The sequence below is a fragment of the Oryza brachyantha genome, chromosome 12 (genome assembly GCF_000231095.2).
Source record: "Oryza brachyantha chromosome 12, ObraRS2, whole genome shotgun sequence".
In the NCBI taxonomy this organism is placed as follows: domain Eukaryota; kingdom Viridiplantae; phylum Streptophyta; class Magnoliopsida; order Poales; family Poaceae; genus Oryza; species Oryza brachyantha.
The window spans coordinates 9,519,571-9,539,917 of NC_023174.2; the positions used below are offsets into that span (position 1 = coordinate 9,519,571).

The 20,347-nt window shown below is 37.8% G+C and overlaps 2 long non-coding RNA genes across 2 annotated transcripts; one reads left to right on the plus strand and one right to left on the minus strand.

Annotated features, from left to right (window-relative positions):
* Positions 1-564: 564 nt before the first annotated feature.
* Positions 565-9,049, minus strand: LOC107305441. Its single transcript, XR_001551598.1, has 3 exons — positions 8,806-9,049; positions 980-1,034; positions 565-875 (listed from the first exon to the last, which is right to left on the minus strand). It is a non-coding gene; the product is annotated as an uncharacterized LOC107305441 (long non-coding RNA).
* An 8,258-nt stretch (positions 9,050-17,307) lies between these two features.
* Positions 17,308-18,753, plus strand: LOC107305426. Its single transcript, XR_001551581.2, has 3 exons — positions 17,308-17,865; positions 17,986-18,093; positions 18,514-18,753. It is a non-coding gene; the product is annotated as an uncharacterized LOC107305426 (long non-coding RNA).
* The last annotated feature ends 1,594 nt before the right edge of the window (positions 18,754-20,347 follow it).

Consider the following 20,347-nt stretch of genomic DNA (forward strand, 5'->3'; position numbering starts at 1 on the left):
ACGTTCTAGGTTTATGAACCAACTATATATATAATGTAGTATTGTATAAAATAAATATATAGATATGTCACTAATGTTTATTTATAAGTCACTAATGCAGTATGAAACAATTATTTGTTCATACCAAAGTACCAAACAAACTCTCCCTCTGCATGCTTTCGGTTGTAACTGTCTCGTTAGCTCTTCTGCATAAGAAAAAATCAATTGATATCTATGAGATGAAATAGAGGCTTATAACTTTTCATCTGTCAATACTAATCAAGTTGTTGAAAAGTTAGCATGGATTAAAAAATATCAATTTTGTTCCATATTTTTATAAATAATGCTCCTTAATTAATATCAAAATATAGCAGAAAAAGTATATCAAGTATAACTTATATTAGTATAGAAAAACATAACCATACTGAAAATGCACCAAAGATGCATCTGGAGTCTGGACAAATAGAAATATAACAAAATAGCACAACAAAAATCCATATCTTTGAACAGTTAAGAACAAAGCTCATTGTAACAACCGTCAATGGCTTTATGAAAATAATTAAATAAAATAAGTAATAAGTAATCGAAACCTATTAGACAATCGAAGTATGAAACTAAAGGGTGTGACTACATGGATGCATGCTGAGAGCTCTAGATTGTTTTAGTGGCATTTATTCAAACACCCACTGGGCAAAATATAGTATGTCCAAACAATATAAGAATTTTAGTAGTTGATCGTTTGAGTCACAACCAAATTGCACAAACAAAAGAAATGAATTGGAAATTTGGAATGGCAGCAGAGATTGAGCCAACTCAATGATATATGATTCTGATCATTTGGCGATGGAACCACGCCGCCACCCGAGACAATGTGCCGGAACTGGATCGCGACATGACTGCAAGATCCAAATTAATTTGCTACATTGCAACTAATCACGAGTAAAATGGTCTACCAACACCACAATGCAACTAAAAAAATTAACTGCATGTGTAAAACTACCTGCAACGGAAGTTGGAGTGCTGGACTAACAACTGAGCATTCACTTAAACACCTCCTTGGTAAAAAAAATAAAGCAAATCCACAATCAAATAAGAACTTGCTACTAATTGTTTAAGACAAAATCAAATAGTAAAGTGGAAGGGGAAGAGATCCAACAAAATGCCTTGGTCGGGAGAGTGGGCGCGGGCGCGAAGGCAGCCGGTAGTAGCAGCGGCAGCAAGCGTTGGGGCACTAGAGGTGGGCGGCGGGCGCAGGCGGTCGGAGGTTGGGGGCAGGCGGCAGTACCGGGGCTAGCGGAGAGAGCGGGCACAGCGGTGGCTTGCGCCGGCCGGCGGTGGCGGCTTGCTGGCGCCCGGGAGAGCGTTGCGATTTTGGTGGAGTAGTTATGGGCGATTTTAGTGGAGGAGATAGGGGCGATTTTGGTGGAGGAGTCAACGGGTGTGTTCTATGTAGGATTGCTAGAGAGGGTTATTTCAGATCATCATGGGCCATTGAATACGTATATCTAACGGTGAAAAATAGATCGAGTAAATCCTGTGTACATTTGTTGGTGTGGCGATAAAAAAATTACAACTCCTTTCTATATTAGTATAGATGAAAATCCTATGAAAATCTATGAAAATTGTGCTTTCTAATTTGTAAAGGAGTTGTAGAAGAAAGGGGGTGAATGTTTGGTTTTTTTTATGAAAAAAAGGTCAAATAACATATTTCCTAATAAAAAATTTTGTGAATAAAACTTTATATAGCTCTTCTTAACTATCTAAAAGTTGAAAGTTAAGACTAAAAAATAAACTATGAAAAAAAACTCAAAAAGCTACTCCAAATTTAAATTTAAATATTGAGGTTTTAACTTATAATTAAGCATATGCCTAAGCGAAAAGCAAAAAGATGGGGCAGATGCTTCTTCATGTGTTTACTTGCTGGTCAATTGTACTTTTCAACGGATGTTTTGATGGCCTTTTTTCTTTTAGGAAATCAGGCCTTGCCCAATGCCCACTTCCAACCAACTTGTTCTTTCTTTTTAGGAGTATTTCTTAGAAGAGACAAAATATATGTACGTTCTAATCCACTTTTAATATAACTCAGGTTGTCACGTTACTTTAAAAAAAAACTAACTCCAATGCCATCTCCAACAGGCTGCTTCCGTGAGTGATTAGGCAAAAAAGCAAAACTGTCTTCTTTTTGTAGACAGACGATTTCAACAACGCTAGTTGTATAATGTTGTTGCTTCCTTAGGCATCAAGGCTCTCGGAGGTGCTTCACAAAATTGGCGTGTTGTTTTCATTGCGCGGCAAAGGAACATTTTAAAAATAGTTATGCCTTATATTATGGGATAGAGCGAGTACTAACTTTTTAAAGCTAGCATTCATTGCCTACATTGAGGGATATGGCTTTTAACGAGATGCTTAACCTTTTTAACTTTTCTAGGCATCCAGCTTAGCGCTCAGCGTTAAAGATGGCCTAGAACAAAAGAACCTTGATTTTGATCATCAGAAAACAAATAGGAATGCCTACACACAAAAAAAAACAACCACTTCTTCTGTACACAAAAAATCAACCAAATGTAAAAAAATTGGAATCATTTTAAGTTGCATGGGAGAAAACCTCAACACTTGGGAAGGGGAAAGCAGGATGTGAACTGGTCACAAAATCAAGGGCGATTTAGGGGATTCCAGAAGCAGGAGCGATGGATGGGTGACCAAGGGAAACAACCTCCAGGTTTCCAGAGCTCAAACTGGTTGGAGGTTGAAAAGCCATTCCAGAACTTCCAAGGTAATCCCTCAAACTTTTCTGACAAGGAGAGGATTGGTGAGATGGATAAATCCAACTTTGGGCAGAGATCTGATAAAACTGGTCCAGTGTTCCCTGTGAAGCAACTTGAATGGGGGAAAAAGGATGGGGCTGTTGATCAAAATAGGCAAACTGAGCAAGGGAATAGGACTCAGGTGCTCAAATGCTTCAGATGTGGCCAGGATGGACATCATCAGGCGACTTGTAGTAAACCACCTCTTTGCTATGCTTGTCATCAAATAGGCCATATATGTGCAAACTGCCCGTTAAATCTAAATATGAAGGAGGTTAAGTTGTGTGGTTTTGGTATTCTAGGACAAGGTTTCTATAGTCTACACATTGAAAGTAATGTTGAGGAGAGGTCTAACATTCCAGTAAGAGGTTTATTGTCTATTAAATGAGGGAAAGCATCTATTCAAAGAGTTGTAAAGGAGCTGAGAGATTTATTTCCAGATTTGAGATGGGACTGGAAAGTCAAACAACTGAATGAAAATGAGTTTTTGGTAGTTTTACTAGATTTCTTAGCTTTGATTTCAAATGTTTAACCATTAAAGCGAGTGTGATGGCATCTAACATGACTGAGGAGGCTATTGATGAACTCACATCTATTTGGGTCAAGATGACAGGTGTCCCTAAGATAGCAAGAAATGAAAGTGCTATTAAAGCCTTGACAGATATGATGGGTGAATTTGAGGAGATAGACACCAGAAGTGTTAATGCTGAGGGTCCCATTAGAGTCAAATGTGCTTGTATTGATCCAAGAGAGCTGCACATTGCTGTTCATTTCTACATAAATAAGGTTGGATATGAAATCATATGGGAGCCAGAGGGCTACCGTCCAATATCCAAACCTTTGGACTCAAATGACGAAGGAGGTGATAGGATAAAGATGGCAAAGGAGATGAGAAGAAGGATGGAAACAAGGATAGAGATGATGAGGAGGGTGGCTTTGGAGATGATGATCTGTTAGATGATGAAGAAGAGGATCCAATGTTCAAAAAACTTTCTGAGAAATCTCTTTACAGAAGTAAAGGATCACGATCTGCACCACCAGCAACTAAAAAGAAGTCCTTTGTAGAAATGGTTACTAGTGACAAAAAGAGTGATATTATTACTAAGGAAAGTGTCCACTGCTCACAAGCTTTAGTTGTTTGGGAAGGAGTTGTTGGCCAGGAGTCCCAAGATGATAATCTCTCGTTATGCGCTCCTGATCTACAAATGGATATGAATATAGATAATGTTTTGTGTTTGGCGGCTGATAAGCTTGGTGAAGAAGAAAAATGTGATATTCCAACTGATTCTGACATTGAAAAGCAGATGGAAGAAGATGAGCTAGAGGAAATAAATCAATTTAAAGAGGTGAGCTATAAGAAAAAAGAGGCTCTGAAGAAGAAAGGGCCACAAATGCCTACCAGAATGAGTCTAAGACATAAAGCCAAAGAAATTCCAGTTTCTCTGAAAGCTGAGATCTTAACTCAGAAGAAAAACTTAGAGGCTACAGGTATGTCTAACTCCTTTGTGATTTTTGCTTCTTTAGATAATGAATATATTAACTCTATTGCAAATGTTGTGAGTATTGTGTTAGGTTCAGATAAAGAGGAAATTGATAAAAATATTACCACAATAAAAGCCAAAGAAGTGGCTCAAGCAAAAATAGCAGAGTTGGTTGGAAACAAAAACATGAGGATGAGATTTCGAAAACCAGTTCCTCTGAAAAAATCTTAAATCCCCAAAATCTATGGGAAGAAGAGTTGAATATTGATGATGGGGATTTAGAGAAGAAGAAGAGGGCAACTGGTAATAAACACAAACCAAGAAAAAAATGAGTGTGTTGTTCTGGAATGCCAGAGGGCTTAACAATGAGGGCAGGAGAGGCCAACTAAAAGAGTTGATCTTACTTCATAAATGTGACTTAGTAGGTGTTCAAGAGACCAAAAAAGAAAGTTTCTCAAAAGGAGAGCTAAATAATATTCGTAAAGGTAACTTCAAATGGGCCTGGAAAGCTTCCAGAGAGGCATCTTGAGGTATTCTCATAGGGGTCAACTCAAATAATTATGAGCTGATTCATGTTCATGTTGGAGCCTTTTTCCTTAGTGTTGTTATTAAAAACTTGAATGATAATGTTAGGTGGGAAATGGTGGTAGTTTATAGGCCAGCTGTGCATTCTTTAAAAAATGATTTTATTGCAGAACTTATGTTCCATTTAAGTAATATAGATATTCCTTACATAATTGGAGGAGATTTCAATCTTTATAGGTTTATGTTAGAAAAATCTAATAGAAATACTGACCAGAGATGGATGGATAAGTTTAACAACTTCATTGAGGATTGTGGTTTAAGAGAGATTTACAGGTTTGGCAGGAAGTTCATTTGGACTAATAAGCACACCAACCCTACCTAGGTGGTCCTTGATAGAGTTTTAATGAATCAATCTTGGGAAGATACTTTCCGTCTAGCTTCCCTTTTTTCTGCTCTGAGAGTGGGCTCTGATCATACCCCTTTGATATTGAAGCTGGGTATAGACTCCAATTCCAGGAATGACTTTTTTAGATTTGAACCTTCTTGGTTCCTGATTGAGGGGTTGAAGGAGTTAGTTATTAACAAAATGATGATAAGAGATGGTTCTTACATCTTAGACCACTGGAATAGGAAACTTTCTTCTCTAAGGAAATTTCTGAGAAGTTGGAGTTTGAATAATAGGAAAATCTAGATCAATGCTAAAGCTAATCTTAAGCATCAATTGGAGATGTTGGATGAACAAGAGGACCTTGAAGGCTTATCCCCTGACCAGTGGGAAAACAGATATGAGATTGAGAATGCTTTAGAGAATATTTATGAGATGGAAGAAATTTCTTGGAGGAAAAGGAGTGGTGAACAATGGCTGTTGTTAGGAGATAGAAATACTGCTTTCTTTCACAGAGTGGCTAATGGTAGGAGAAAGAAGTGCAATATTATTTATTTGGAGGTGGGTGAAGGTACTATCTCTGATCAAAAAGAGCTGACTAATCACATTGTTGAGTTTTACAAAAATTTGTTCAGAGATGAGGAAATAACTAACATTCATTTGAAAAGGTCTCTGTGGGAGAAAAGTTTCTCCCTTAATGGGATTGAGGGGGAAAATCTTATTAGACCTTTCACCATGAAAGAGTTGGATTTGGTAATTAGAAATGCTAAATTGAACACTACTCCTGGTCCTGGTGGTTATCCTATTCAATTTTATAGAGAATTTTGGGAGACTTTGAAACCAGATTTATATGAGATGCTTATTCTTCTTCAGAATGACGAGTTAGATCTAAAGAGGTTGAACTATGGAGTTATCTCTGTTATACCTAAGATTAGGGAGGCTGTTAACATTATGCAGTATAGACCTATTTGTGTTTTAAATGAATGTTTCAAATTAATTATTAAGGTGATTACTAACAAACTGAGAGAGGTAGCCGACAAAGTCATTTATCCCACCCAATCAGCTTTCATTCCAGGAGGATTCATTCATGAGAGTTGTGTAATTTTGCAGGAAGCTGTGCATGAATTAGCCTCCAATAAAAGAAAAGGGATTATTTTTAAAATTGATTTTGAGAAGGCTTGTGATAGAGTAAAGTGGAATTTTCTGATGGAGGTGTTAGAGAAAAAATTTCCCAAATAAATGGATTAATTGGATAAAACAATGTATTACTGGAGGGAAAGTCTGTGTAAACATAAATGGTGAAAAAGTAAATTCTTTACTACTCTAGAGGTCTTAGACAGGGGGATCCTCTATCCCCTTACTTTTTAATCTAGTGAGTGATGCATTAGCAGGTATTTTTGATAGTGCTAAGGAGGCTGGGATTATTTCTGGGATTGTTCCTAATATTTTTGATGGGGGTTTGACTCATCTTCACTGTGCAGATGATACTGTGATTTTTATTTCTAACAATGAAGAAGAGATTAGAATTACCAAATTCTTACTGTATTGCTTTGAAGAGATGTCAGGAATGAAAATCAACTATCACAAGAGTGAGGTCTTTGCTATAGGATTAGATGAGGATGAACACAATTATGTCTCTAGAATGCTTAATTGTCCCAAAGGAGAGTTTCCTTTGAAGTACCTAGGATTGTTAGTTAGTCATGCTAAATTAAGAAATTCAGATTTTGAGTTTATCCCCCAGATAGTCATGAAAAAACTGAGTTCTTGGCAAGCTAGAAATCTTTCTTATGATGGGAGGGCTGTTAGATTAGAAGCCTGCCTCTCCTCCATCCCAACTTATGCCATGGGAATCTATCTTCTCCCAGAAGGTATTCATAAGAGATTGGACTCTATTAGAGCTAATTTTTATTGGGAAGGGGTTGGTAACAAAAAGAGATATCATATGGTTAGATGGGATAATATGGCTTTCCCTAAAGAATGTGGTGGGCTGGGTTTTACTGAAACCAGAAAAAGAAATATTTCCTTGTTATCGAAATGGATTTATCAGCTCTTGAGTGGGGGTGAGGGCAGTCCTTGTATTAAGATGCTTAAAAAGAAATATTTAAACAAAGAGAGTTTCTTCTCGATTAGGAAATCAGAGGGCTCTTAGTTTTGGAAAAACCTCCTTGGCATAAGACAATGGTTTAATATGGGGTGTGCTTGGAAAGTTGGGAATGGCAAACAAATTCGTTTCTGGAGAGATATCTGGTATGGGACATGTCCAATGAAAATCTACTTTATACATCTTTTCCAGATTTGCAATCAACAAAACTGTAGTTTGGAAGAGGTGATAATAAATGGGGGACTTTTAAAAGAGGTTTTAATCAAGCTGAGATGAATGCTTGGGTAGAGCTAAAGAAACTAATTGAGGAGACATTGTTAAATAATTATGATGATTATGTTATTTGGATGTTTGATAGTAAACAAAGATTTACTGCTATTTCCTTGTACAAATTTTTGTTGTTTCGAGGTGTTTATGATAAGAGGATGGAAATGATTTGGAAAGCTCCTATTCCTTTAAAAGTTAAACATTTTATTTGGTTGGTTGCCAGAGATAGAATACAGTCAACTGTCAATCTTAAGGCTAGGAATTGGACAAGTTCTGAGTTTTGTAAACTGTGTGGTAAACAGGAATCTACTCGCCATATTATGTTCCTTTGCCCGATTGTTGTGTTTGCTTGGAGTTTTTGTCGTGACATTTTCGGTTGGCAGAGCAAACCAAATAACTTTGAGATGCTATTAGACATTCTGCTGGTTAACCTAGTTAGTACAAGTGCTAAACCTAACTGTGTCTTGCTAGGAGGTTTGTGTTGGAATCTTTGGCTGATCAGAAATGATATGGTTTTTCGGAATAAACTGTTATCATCTCCTAACATGATGATTTTCAGGACTGCATCTTCGCTCTCCCAGTGGAAGGCTCTGGCGAAAGAAAGTGATAGATTAGAAGTGGAAGACATGAAGAACAAAATGCTAGAAGGGGTTAAGAGTTTAGGCAGTAGAAATGGAGTGGGGTGATCTGCTTTCTTTTTCTGTGAGGCTATTAGGTGCTGAACTGCCTGTTTGTTTTCTGTTGCCTATCTGCTGTTATCGTTTCAGACTACTTGAGAGCTCTGTTTGTGGTTTAGAGTAGTGGCTGTTGCCCCCTGCTCACTTGCTGTAAGCTGGCACCCCAGCAGACTTTGTTTTCGTTCTCCTAGCTTTAAAAAAGCAAGGCCTTGAGCCTTTTTCTCTAAAAAAAGATAGGACAATAAGATTAGTGCTTCCTCGAGTGCTGACATGCTCATCAATTGTAGTTGTCAACAGATGTTTTGATGACGATTTCTCTTTTTATGAAATCAGGCCTAGCCCAATGCCCAGTAGTGGTGTTTTTGTGAAGCTGATAATTCCAATCAACTTGTGCTTTCTTTTTATTTTTTTAGAACTGAACAACATGTACGTCCTAATCGGTTTTCAATATAACTCAGGGCTGTCAGCTTACTTTTCTATACCGTTCTTAAAAGACTCTAATAGTGATAACAGTGAATCTGCCAATACGACTAGAGTGAATGACACGTGGGCCTAGAAAAAGGGTAGGAGAGAGGAGAGGACTGACTGTCGTTAGAGAGGGAGCGGCGAGGACGTCGTCGTCGGCCCATCGCCGCGTGGGCCGAGCGCCGCTGGCCGGCGTCGAGAGGGAGGAGGAAAGGGCGAACGGGGGCGTGCCGGCTAGGTCCTGCCACGAAGCCACTCGACGGCGGCGTGCTCCCCTCGGAGAACGCGCGCACTGGCCACAGCATGCGCGTCGACGCTGCCGCGCCGCGCCCCAGCCGACGGCAAAAGGAGGAGGGAGGAGGGAGTCGAACCTGGGCTGGGGTTAGGGTTCCGGTCGGCGGCGGCGGCTGGGTCGGGGTTTTGCCACCCCAATCTCGCCGGCCGACCGTCGGATTGACCGTCCTGCAATCAGACAGCTGCAAATGAATGGGCCGAATATGGCCCACGTGCGAGCGCGCGCGGAGGAAGAATCCCGACCCAGGCCTAGCTTGCAGCCTGGGTGGGGGGAAGCACGCAAGGGGGAATAGCCGTCGCATGTTTATTGCGCGTAGAAAAAAGTCTAATTTGCTTCCTTTTATTTGTATTCTATATTTTCAGAAAAACATAACCAAGGATTACATGTGTCAACTACTATCACTTAATAATATGTTTAAAATATAAAATCCTGTTGCAACGGATGGACAATTTGCTAGTTTTGAAAAAAGAACAAAACTAATAGCAAGGCCATCTCCAACGGGTTGCTTCTGCGAGTGCTTAGGCAAAAAACCGTTTTTTTCTGTCCACAGAAGATTTATTAATCGGCGCTAATTGTAGGATGTCGTTGCTTCATTAGGCATCAAGGCTCCCGGAGGTGCTTCATGAAATTGGCGTGCTATTTTCATTGCGCCGCAAAGTAACATCTCTGAAGTAGTTATGTCTTATATTATGATTAGTGATGTGTTCGTGCTAACATTACGTTGCCATAATAGGAGGAAGAAGACAACACGAGACTGATATGTGGGGTTTATTATAATAGGAGGAAGAAGACAACACGAGACTGATATGTGGGGTTTATTTGTTAAATTGGAGAGCGTAATAGAGATGTTGTTGGAGTGAAAGACAATTTTGACTCTTTATTTTCTTTTGGCAAGCCAGTTAAATTGATATTTGTTGAGTGAGATTTGAAGAGGTTTTCAGAGATGCTCTTATATCAGTACGGACTTTGTGCTAAAAAAATGAGATTGTGTAGCAGCTACTTTGGTACCCTTGTTGACAGCTGCCAACAATGTATGTGAAGGGTGCTTTTGCGGGTAACCTGAATTACACTTTCTTTGCAACCGGTCTGCAATCTACAGTCCCTTTGAAAGTTCGTTCCAATGTCTACAGTTTATTCAAAGATCAATTTTTAATGAACAGTAAGTAGTTATTCCCCGCTCGCATATTACATGGGATTGTGCTCTTTTCTAAAAAAAGAAATAAGTAAAAAAAAATACAAGTCATATAAGAATGTGGTAGTTGGATGAATAGAATAGTACAAAAGTTAATACGTAAGGAATAAAGTAGTAAGAATTGATAGATGTACACTTTCTAAAACTGATTGCACCATTGCATGTTAAATATTACTCTTAATTTCTGAATAACATCTCCATGTCATTAGGTCAACCAAAATTGAAGCCTTGTTATATATTATATGTAACTAATTAGAATCAATTTTTCTATCATATATTCATATCAAGAATTTGGTTTTAAAAAACTAGCACAATATTATAACACCCTCATAAAAAAGTTCACAAAAATCTAAATAGATGAGAATGGATTTAAAACTCTCAAGGCGACATCCCCTCATCTATTATGCTATTCAAATAATCATTAAAAAAGATTGAAAATATATTATGAAGATAGATTTATATGAGATATATCGGTACAGAACATGCACAAGTTAAAATATGACTTGTATGATCCATAACAAAAATAACAAATTAAACTCTGAATAGTATATGTATACTCACAATTATAATTGTTATTTTATTATAGATTGTAGGAGTCAAATTTGAACTTTGCATGTCTATAGAGTTGTACATTTAGTATCAGTCTATCATAATGATTTTTTAAAATTTTTTGGTAACTATTTAGATAAGATACAATGGATGTGCGGATATCCCTTCAAGAGTTTAAAACACTTTTCCATATATACATTCATCATGCAAGAAGTACTGGTGAATCTGGGATACGGTTGTTGTGTGTTCCATTCTATAGCGGAATCAACTACAAGTCCTTATACTTTCATTGTTAATCATAAAGACAATCGCAGTAGTGCAAATAGGAAGTAGTAGCATTTCTAAAAAAAATGCATGTTACATCAATTTCGGAGTGAAATTTGTGGCCACCAAAATCAGAATGAGTAATGGTTTAGTATTCTTAAAAAAATGACACATGAACAAAAGCACTGAACTGAATCTGGTCCATATGCAAAACATGCATTATATATTTCATAGAGAATTGATCACTGCATTACGTAGAACTATTGTTGATACTTAATAGTTCAAATTTAGTGCCATGCTAGGTGAAATTTCGACCCAGAATTTAGTGAACTTAAACTAATCATACTAACTACTAAAATAAAAACTTCAAGTACTGACCAAATACAAGCTAGCTGAAAGTTTGACAAAACTAGCCTATGACTGAACTATTGAGCACTTAAATTAACTGTGTTATTCTCAACTTTATTATGGCATAAAAGTTTCCCATCGAGAAAGTATATGTTAATTGGGCAATAAAATTTCTCCATTCATGGATGTTATATGTTGGGTTCCTAGCCATCCAGAGAACAATTAGGTCAGGTTAGTTCAGGGTGAAAATTATGGTTTAGAATGTTTAGAAAACACAGGAGCTAAGCAAAGAATTGTATGGACAAGTGCCATACTCAAATGCATGAAAGGAGAATGAAACTATGGATTTTTATAGTGAGAGCACCAAATGAAAAAAAAAACTTACAAAATAGTTATACTCACGAGGTAGTGTGAAATTTACGTTCACATTTTGCTCACCCTCTGCCGTTTCCACAATGTACAATGCTTGCATTCTAAATAAAACACACCAATTAATTGCAAATCTAAGGACATAAAACAAAACACAAAACTATGTTGGACGATTTTGTTAAAAAAAACATCAATAAGTCATCTGACAAAACAAACAATTTGTAGGTGTATTTAAAAGAACTATAGAATTTAGGAGCAAACAAAATTAACAAAACCACGATAAGTCATCTGAAATAAGTATTATTAGAAGCCGTAACAAATGAATCATTTTTTACTGTCAAAAAACAAGCTCACAAAAGTCAGCACTTTTAGAAGCTGTCGTAATATTTCGTCCAAAATATAAAACAAAACCAGTACAATTACCTTCACGGCTGCCTTGTGAACAACCATTCTTAACTCGCCGACATAACTAGCGTATATTCTTTGCAACAGGCTCTACGTCCACCGAAGGAGACGCCAGGACCATCGCGGTCATGTCGCTAGATTGTCACGTTCCTGGTCGAAGAACTCGAGAGTTAGGAGGAGAAGAGAGGAATCTGGTGAGAGATTTAATTAGTGAGGGAAGGGCAAGAACGTGGAAGGATTCAGGAGTGCGTGTTTAGTTCATACAAAAGATGATGCCCTCTCTCTCGGCTCACGCCTCAAATATAACTCAGATAAGTAGACAACCCAGCTGTCTCCAGCGTAGTTGGGGTTGGGCCGCCTGGAGCGCATAGGCCACATTGGACCCGGCCCATCGTAAGCCTTGTCATGACACGCATCGTTGTCTTTCAGTTTATCTTTTCTATGTTGTGTTAATGGAGGAGAACATGGACACACCGCATAATGCCGCTCCACTCTATTGGGTCCAGGTGCACGAATCTTGAGACATATCGAACGGACGTAAATTCGGTTGAAACAAAAAAAATAAAACAATCAACAACCGTATAGCAATTCTCTATTAATTATTTTATTATGATTTTATTTATTATTATAGAATATTTAAGCATGGGTTATAATTTTGTATATCGGAATAAAAGGAATGATCCAACACAGATTAGCAGCCAGCCGCGCTGCGATTCCAAAGCCGCCCTGCAGCCAGAGCCTCTCACGTCCATCACGTACGCAAGCTGCCACATGCATGCCCTGCTCCATCGCAGCTTAATTATGCACTGTCCCGTGCTCGGCCGCATCCTTTCATCAGCTGCATGCATTCACCAACTTGTGCACACATCTTGCATGCTCGTAGCAATGAATATAAACTTGGGTTTTAAAAAGGGAGAGCTATAATTTTATAGATTTTTGAGGTAAAGTTTTTAAGGGAAAACTAGGATATATCGTGAATACAATTGTCTATTACCTAGACCAAGACCGCTTTCGTTATGGTGGGTGTTGGGCTAAGTTATCCGACACAGAAAACGTTATAATAGATTAGTATATGATTAATTAATTATTCTCTCCATTCCATAATATAAGACATAACCACTTTTTTCTTTGTACCATAATATAAGGCGTGCATGCAAATATGCATTAACTAGCATATTTTTCATTATCAAAATATCCAATCACATTACATGCATGCATAAATGCAAGATAGTCATAACTCTTTCTTGGTCTTTGGTTTAGTAGTGGTTATGCCTTATATTATGTAATGGAGGGAGTATTAATTATAAAAAATTAAAAATAGATTAATATGATGTTTGAAAGCAACTTTTCTAGAATTTTTTTAAAAAAATACACCGTGCTGCATAAGTTATATGTGGTGCTGAACAGGGCCTAGTATGGGTTAGTGGGCTTTGGCATGCATTGTACCGCTGAATGTATGGTGTTAGTGTCCTACCTAGACCAAGTCCATTAACACCATACTTTAATGGGATTGTACTGCTGAAACAGTCCTCTGGTGTAACCTTATACTTTCAAAGGAATGAACAGAACAGCTATTTACTTAATTATGCGCCATTGTTGATAGATACAAATTTATGAAACCGACATCTCAAGCACCATGCGTCCAACTAACTAACGTTAAGAATTTGTGGATTTTGTATTTGAGCAAAATGCCTGAATGTTCTCAATCTATCAGTTCACTACACTGGAACCCTTGCAAGTAAATTGTTTCAACCAAGGAAAGTAAGAGCAAGGCTAATAATATAGAGAGCTTGCTGGCTATAAGGTTTTTTTAGCCTTCTATTAGTCTAGTCATATAATAGTTAGCTCTTTATCATTAATACAAGGTCTACTTATCTATCTCACAGAGTTTCTTGGTTCTTGTGCCTCAGCTGGCTATAAGCTTATAGTTCACTTCTCCTCTCTCTCATCACCTCTCTTCTTCACCTCAGCATTTAGCTAGCTTATAGCATGTTATTATATTTGCTCTAATTTGCAAGCGTACTCGTACGGAGGCATATTTGAGGAAGGCATATGCACTTCAGTCCTACAGGAAACCAAACCTCAGGAATTCAAAAGTAAAGTGCATTCGGATCCATCCAAAGGAAAACTATTCTGCTACTTGAAGAAATATATTATTTTTTAAAGTTTGAATTAGCTAGCAACCGTTGAGCATGTCTGCCTCAACTTTTTCCCATGAGTTTTCCCGCCATGAGCTAGCAACCGCGTGCGCTCATTTCCCGCCATGAATTTTCCCATGAGGTCGTACTGCAGACAAAATTTCCTTCGTTTTCTTCTTGTGACCAGTACGATAGGAAAAAATCCTTTACTTTTCCTGCCATTCAATCCTATAAAACGAACGTGGCTGATAGGAATAAATCTGCTACAAACAGTATTCCTTCACTTCTCCCGTGAAACGAACACTACAACAAATTTGGACTTTTATGACGATTACCTGATGACAGAACACATATCTGTCATAAACAGAGGCTATTTATGACGACTGTTCACAGGATAAATCTGTTTTATGATCAAATTGTATCTCTGTCATAATCATCGTCATGGTATACTCTGCATGGGCTCTATGACGATAGCACGATCATAATAGTGGATCGTCATAAAATATAGAAGTATTAATTTTTTTAAAACAAAAAATATCTTGTTACACTACATTCACTACAAGAAACTATTTAATTTGTTATAGCAATTTCGTCATGGTTTACAAATATAATATTTAGAACATAAAATATGATGTTTATACTAAAGGTTAAAAGTATTAACAAGTAAACTAAATACGAAAAATATATATTTCGAAAGTCAATTATGGTTGGATTTATTTTTTGTAAATAACCAGAAATTTATAAAATGATAATATCATATAATATTTATAAAATTTATATGTCAAGACCTAGAAAATATCAATTAACAATTTATTTGTTTAATATTTTCTTTAGAATAAGTTTAAAATTCAAAAGCAAGGATAGGTTAAAATTTATGGAAAATTTTCAACATGAAAATAGTCAAGATAAAATTTTATTAAATACCTTGTGTGCTCATCTATTTTCTAAATTTTTCTGGGAATTATTTGAGTACGTAAAGTATTCTTAATAAATAAAACATCATTCCAGTGTTTAAATTAAATCTAAAATGTTTTAAAACTCTCCTATTGCTTTGGGCCATTTTCAACCCAGCAACTCTCTCCCTCTCCCCTCTTTCGGCCTGGTCACTAGAGCCTAACTCCCCTCCCTTCTCCTTGGTTGGTTTCAGTCCAAAGGAAGTTTAATTGTCCTCCCTCTCTTGTTTTTATAGTTATTGCATCATTATATGAATAACACATAAGATAATTATCTTATATATATCATTTTCTTTTTTATATGTAATAGACTACGTATAAGTTGTTTGTTATAAGTTTCAAGAATTTTGGAGTTGATTTCCTATTTTCTATATGTTAAATGAATTTCTACATGATTACGGAAATTAATTCAAAATTGAACTACAAGTGCATCTAATAAAATACCAAAAATTACAGAAAAATAATATTTAGGCTCATATGTTACATTATAGCCATGTCCTTGAGAAAGATGAAAAATTAAATTGTCTTGTAAGTACAATTCAATTTTCTATCCCCAAATAAACATATAATAATTATAACAATATGTATATTTGGTCAGAAAATTATGAAAAATGACATGACACCATATTTTTGGTTCGTAAGCTTGCCATAAAAAATTTAAATGGTTTTAATAACCTGAGACCATACATTGTTCACAAATAGATACATTTGTCTTCAGTTATAAGAAACTACATGTGAGATATATCAATTTGTGAACAATGTATGATCTCATCTCATTAAAACCATTTAAATTTCTTATGGAAAACTTGTGGACCAAAAATATGGTGTCATGTTATTTTGCATAATTTTCTGACCAAATATAGATATTACTGTAATTATTATGTGGTAATTTAGGGATAGAAAATTGAATTGTCCTTATAAGACATTTTAATTTTTCATCTATCTCTAGATGTAGGCTAGAATGGAACACATAAGCCTAAATATATTTTTTTGCAATTTTTTTTATCTTATAAGATGCACACGTAGTTCAATTTTAAATTAATTTGGATAACCGTGTAGAAATTCATTTAATGTATAGAAATACATATGATGTATAGAAAATTTCAAAAAAAATAGTATTTATGATCATATGTTCCATTATAGCCTATTTCCTAGAGAAATATGGAAAATAAAATTATATTCTATGGACAATTCAATTTTCTATTCCCAAATTACCACATAATAATTACAATAATACATAAATTTGGTCTGAAAATTCTACAAACTGACATGACAACAAATTTTTGGTCCCTAAGCTTTTCATAAAAAACTTAGTTGGTTTTAATAACATGGGACCATACATTCTTCACAAATTGATACATCTTTACTATAGTTTCTTATAACTCAAACCAAATGTATCTATTTGTGAACAATATATGTTCCCACTTGATTAAAACAATATATTTTTTATGGCAAGCTTATTGACCAAAAATATGGTGTCATCTGACTTTGTATAATTTTCTGACCAAATTTAGATATTATTGTAATTATTATGTGTTAATTTAGAGATAGGAGTTTGAATTGTCGCTACAAGACAATTTAATTTAACATCTATATCGAGGAAATGGTTTATAATTGAACATACAAGTCTAACTATAAAGTTTCCGTATTTTCTTATATCTTCTTAGACGCATACGTAGTTCAATTTAGAATTAAATTTGATAATCATGTAGAAATTCATTTAACATATAGAAAATAGTAAATCAACTCCAAAATTCTTGAAACTACTAGGAGACAACTTATACATAGTACATTACATATAAAAATGTATTGGGATATATAAGATGATTATTATTGTGTGTTACTTAACAATGGTGCAATAAAATAGGATAAAGAAAATATTAATCAGAGATGGCCTCTTTAGGCCCAAATGGCCCAAATATTTCTGGCCGTCCATCGCCGATCCAATGGCTCGGATAGCAACCCTAACCCTAGCCTGGTACAAAAACCTTTTCCCCCTCCCCTCTATCTGCTCCTCCCTTTGCCGCCAGCCCGCCAACCCAAAAAAAACCCTAGATCAGCCCCCATCTCCTCCTCCACCTGCGCTGGCTACCGCCGCCACCATCTCCTCCGCCTCCCTCGACCGCCCCCATCTCTTCCTCCACCTCCACCGGCCGCCGTCGCCACCATCTCCTCCACCTCCGCCCACGGCACCCCCATCTCCTCCACCGCCAACCAACACCGCCCCTAGGTCGAGGCTCCGAGCGGCCGAGCCGGTGAGCGGCAAAGGTCCAAGGAGGTGAGTGTCGAGGAGTCGGCGGCGGAGGAAGCTGAGGAGGGAGGCCAGCGGTCGGTTCACGGCTGCGGTGCGACGGCGAGAAGCCGAGGACTGAGGCGGCGAGGTGCCGGGCGGAGGCGCGGGCGCGGGCGCGCGGCACTATGGTAGGGCGGTGGGTCAGCGTCAGCAGTGACTACGAGCTTCAGCCAGTGCCCGGCCAGGCGGTGGGCGAGGCGGCTGCGTGTGGCCTATGGACAGGGCAAGCTGGGAATGCATCGGGCATCGGGACTCGGGCAGGGCCAGCGGCCTGCCACCGACGAGGCAGCGACGGCGAGAAGAGCAGGCGCAGTGCCGCAATCCCGGTGTCCCCGCTCACCACTTCCCCAGCCGCAGCCAGCCAACGTCAGCGAGGTAGCGAGGATTTGATTTGCAGCAAACTTATGTTGGCTTGCTTGTTTGTTTCCTTGCTAATTGATGCAATTTGGCATAGCTAGTTCTATTATGTATGACAGCATCTTGCTTCCTGCTCAGCTGCACACAGAGGTTGCGGAGGGTTGGGGTTTGAGGCTGGGAGCACCAGAGCTAGCGAGGCCGGCGAGCTGCGTGTGCAGTTTGTCAAATGGTTCGGGTAATAACAAGGTAAAGACCGTATGTTTCCTTTTCTTTTTTGCTGTTACATGACAAAATTGATAGACAAAATTTTCAGTGATAGATAAATATGAGGACGTGCTACTTGACCAAATTCTGCAGTGACATTTGTTATTTGACAAGTTATATTAGTAATAGTTTAGATGCTCAACATCATATACTGTAAAAATGTGTAAATATAATCTATATACGGCATTAAGCATATGTATAGCTGAGTGTACATATACTGTAAAGAGTGTGGACAAAATACCTTTTTTTTTTCTTTAGGCAGCCACTGACGGCCGGGAATTAAGCATATGTATAATTACTCTCTAAACACTATTTGTTCAATTGCTTGCCTCCAAGCCAAAGCCCAAACAAAATGGGCTTTTTATTCACCATCAACTGAAAATATGCACTTTTTGATGGCAGGAATGAGGTGGCTGAGCTTGGAATTTGATGACTGCTGTTTGTGCAGTTGAATATCAAGGTTGTGATCGCTTTTGGTGCTATGGAACTTGGTGGTGTATGTGGCTGCTCGAACTTGGTGCAAGCTACTGGTTACTTGCAGGTTGGCACTTTTGGTGGCTGGAATTTTTTTGCGTTGGTTGCTTGTCACGCCCAGAAATTTACACCAATTTCTGAACAATAGTATGTATTAAATCTCGGTCCAGGAATCAGCCCGAGTACACACTATTACAAAATAATATACAGTTTCACGACATAAAAATAAATAAAAACAATTATGTATCGAAATGCAGCGGAAAGAGAAAACAAACTAAACCATCTAATCTTCAGCTTCAGCTGGCGATGACGGCTCCACACCACAGGCATTCTCGACGGCGGACTGAACCTCACTTCAACCTTGGGAACAACCTTCTGATAGAAACTCTGGCACTTTCTCTGGTGGGGGAAAAAATTAAGCAAGGCTGAGTACAAACCACCGTACTCAACAAGAACACGGAAAAGAGGGGAATAAATGATGCATAGGGATCATCAAGGACAGGCTAGTGTTAGTTACAGTAAAGCAGTAGTTAAACAAATAACAGAGATTGAAATGAATAAAGATAATGGAATACATTAAAGGATAAGTAAATAACAGTTGTAAAATACCACAACATTGTCTAACGTTACACCACGTTGCAACAGGCCCAATCACTACTCAACGTTACACCACGTTGCAGTAGTCCCGAGTGAAAACCAGTTTACTCAAGTTATTAAAGGTTCACTAATCACAGCGAAGCTGAGATTTCACCCGTAACCGTGGGCACGGCTATTCGAATAGATTATACTGTACCCACAAGACACGACTCCACTACACTTGAACGTGCGTCGACATACCACCATGGTATACTAGAAAGGAGACCGTGATAGGACCCGTCACATAACCCTCCCTATTTAATCGCACCGCACTTCAGGTTTCACCCTCTCCTTTACACTAAGTCGGGTAGTCTCCTCTTGTGCCTTGGTAGATCTGAAAGCAGCAGAGGCTTTCGTTACACCACGATTGCCCGTATATACTCCATCACGCCTACCCTCGCCTTGGTACGTCAAATAGTTCGAAGCCATGCTTCAAATCTCACCTTACCCATTTCGGCATGTGGTTAGCACTTAATTACTTCCAGGGTTTCCCGTGAACCGGTCCTTAATTGCCATGGGTGCGACTCTCAAAACCATGCACCCACAGCCCACCATTATCAATATTTTCGTTGACATTAACCCAAACCGGGTAATGAATCATTATTACAGCTATTCAGAACTAAGCATGATTAAATGTGATCCCACGAGCTACTTGTTCTAAGCACGGCTAAGCATCAGCCTAGGCCTAACTCTAATCAAGTTACCCCTGGTCTAGCATAGATAAAGTTGGATAATCAACGGCATAATAATAAGGTTTACCCGAAGAAAATAAATACAGTAAATACTTTAATTAAAACAATGCAGGTTTGAATAAACAAAGCAGGGAATTTGTAATAATGGGTTCAATATGATCAAAGATGAGTGCCACTTGCCTTGCTCTGGCCCCTGGGGTACTTCAGCGACGATCTCGAAGTAAACCGGCTCTTCGGCGGGGTCCGAATCTAAGCGACAAAGCATAAAAATAAATAAAACAGGCATAACCTCTACTGAAATAGCAAAAGAAAGTATTTTTAATGGATTCATGACAATTTTATGAATTTAATGAAATTTGAATGGACCTAAACGGAGACTAGATGAATTAATTATGAATTTTAGAAGTTTTCTAGGTTTTTAAACTAAACAGAAA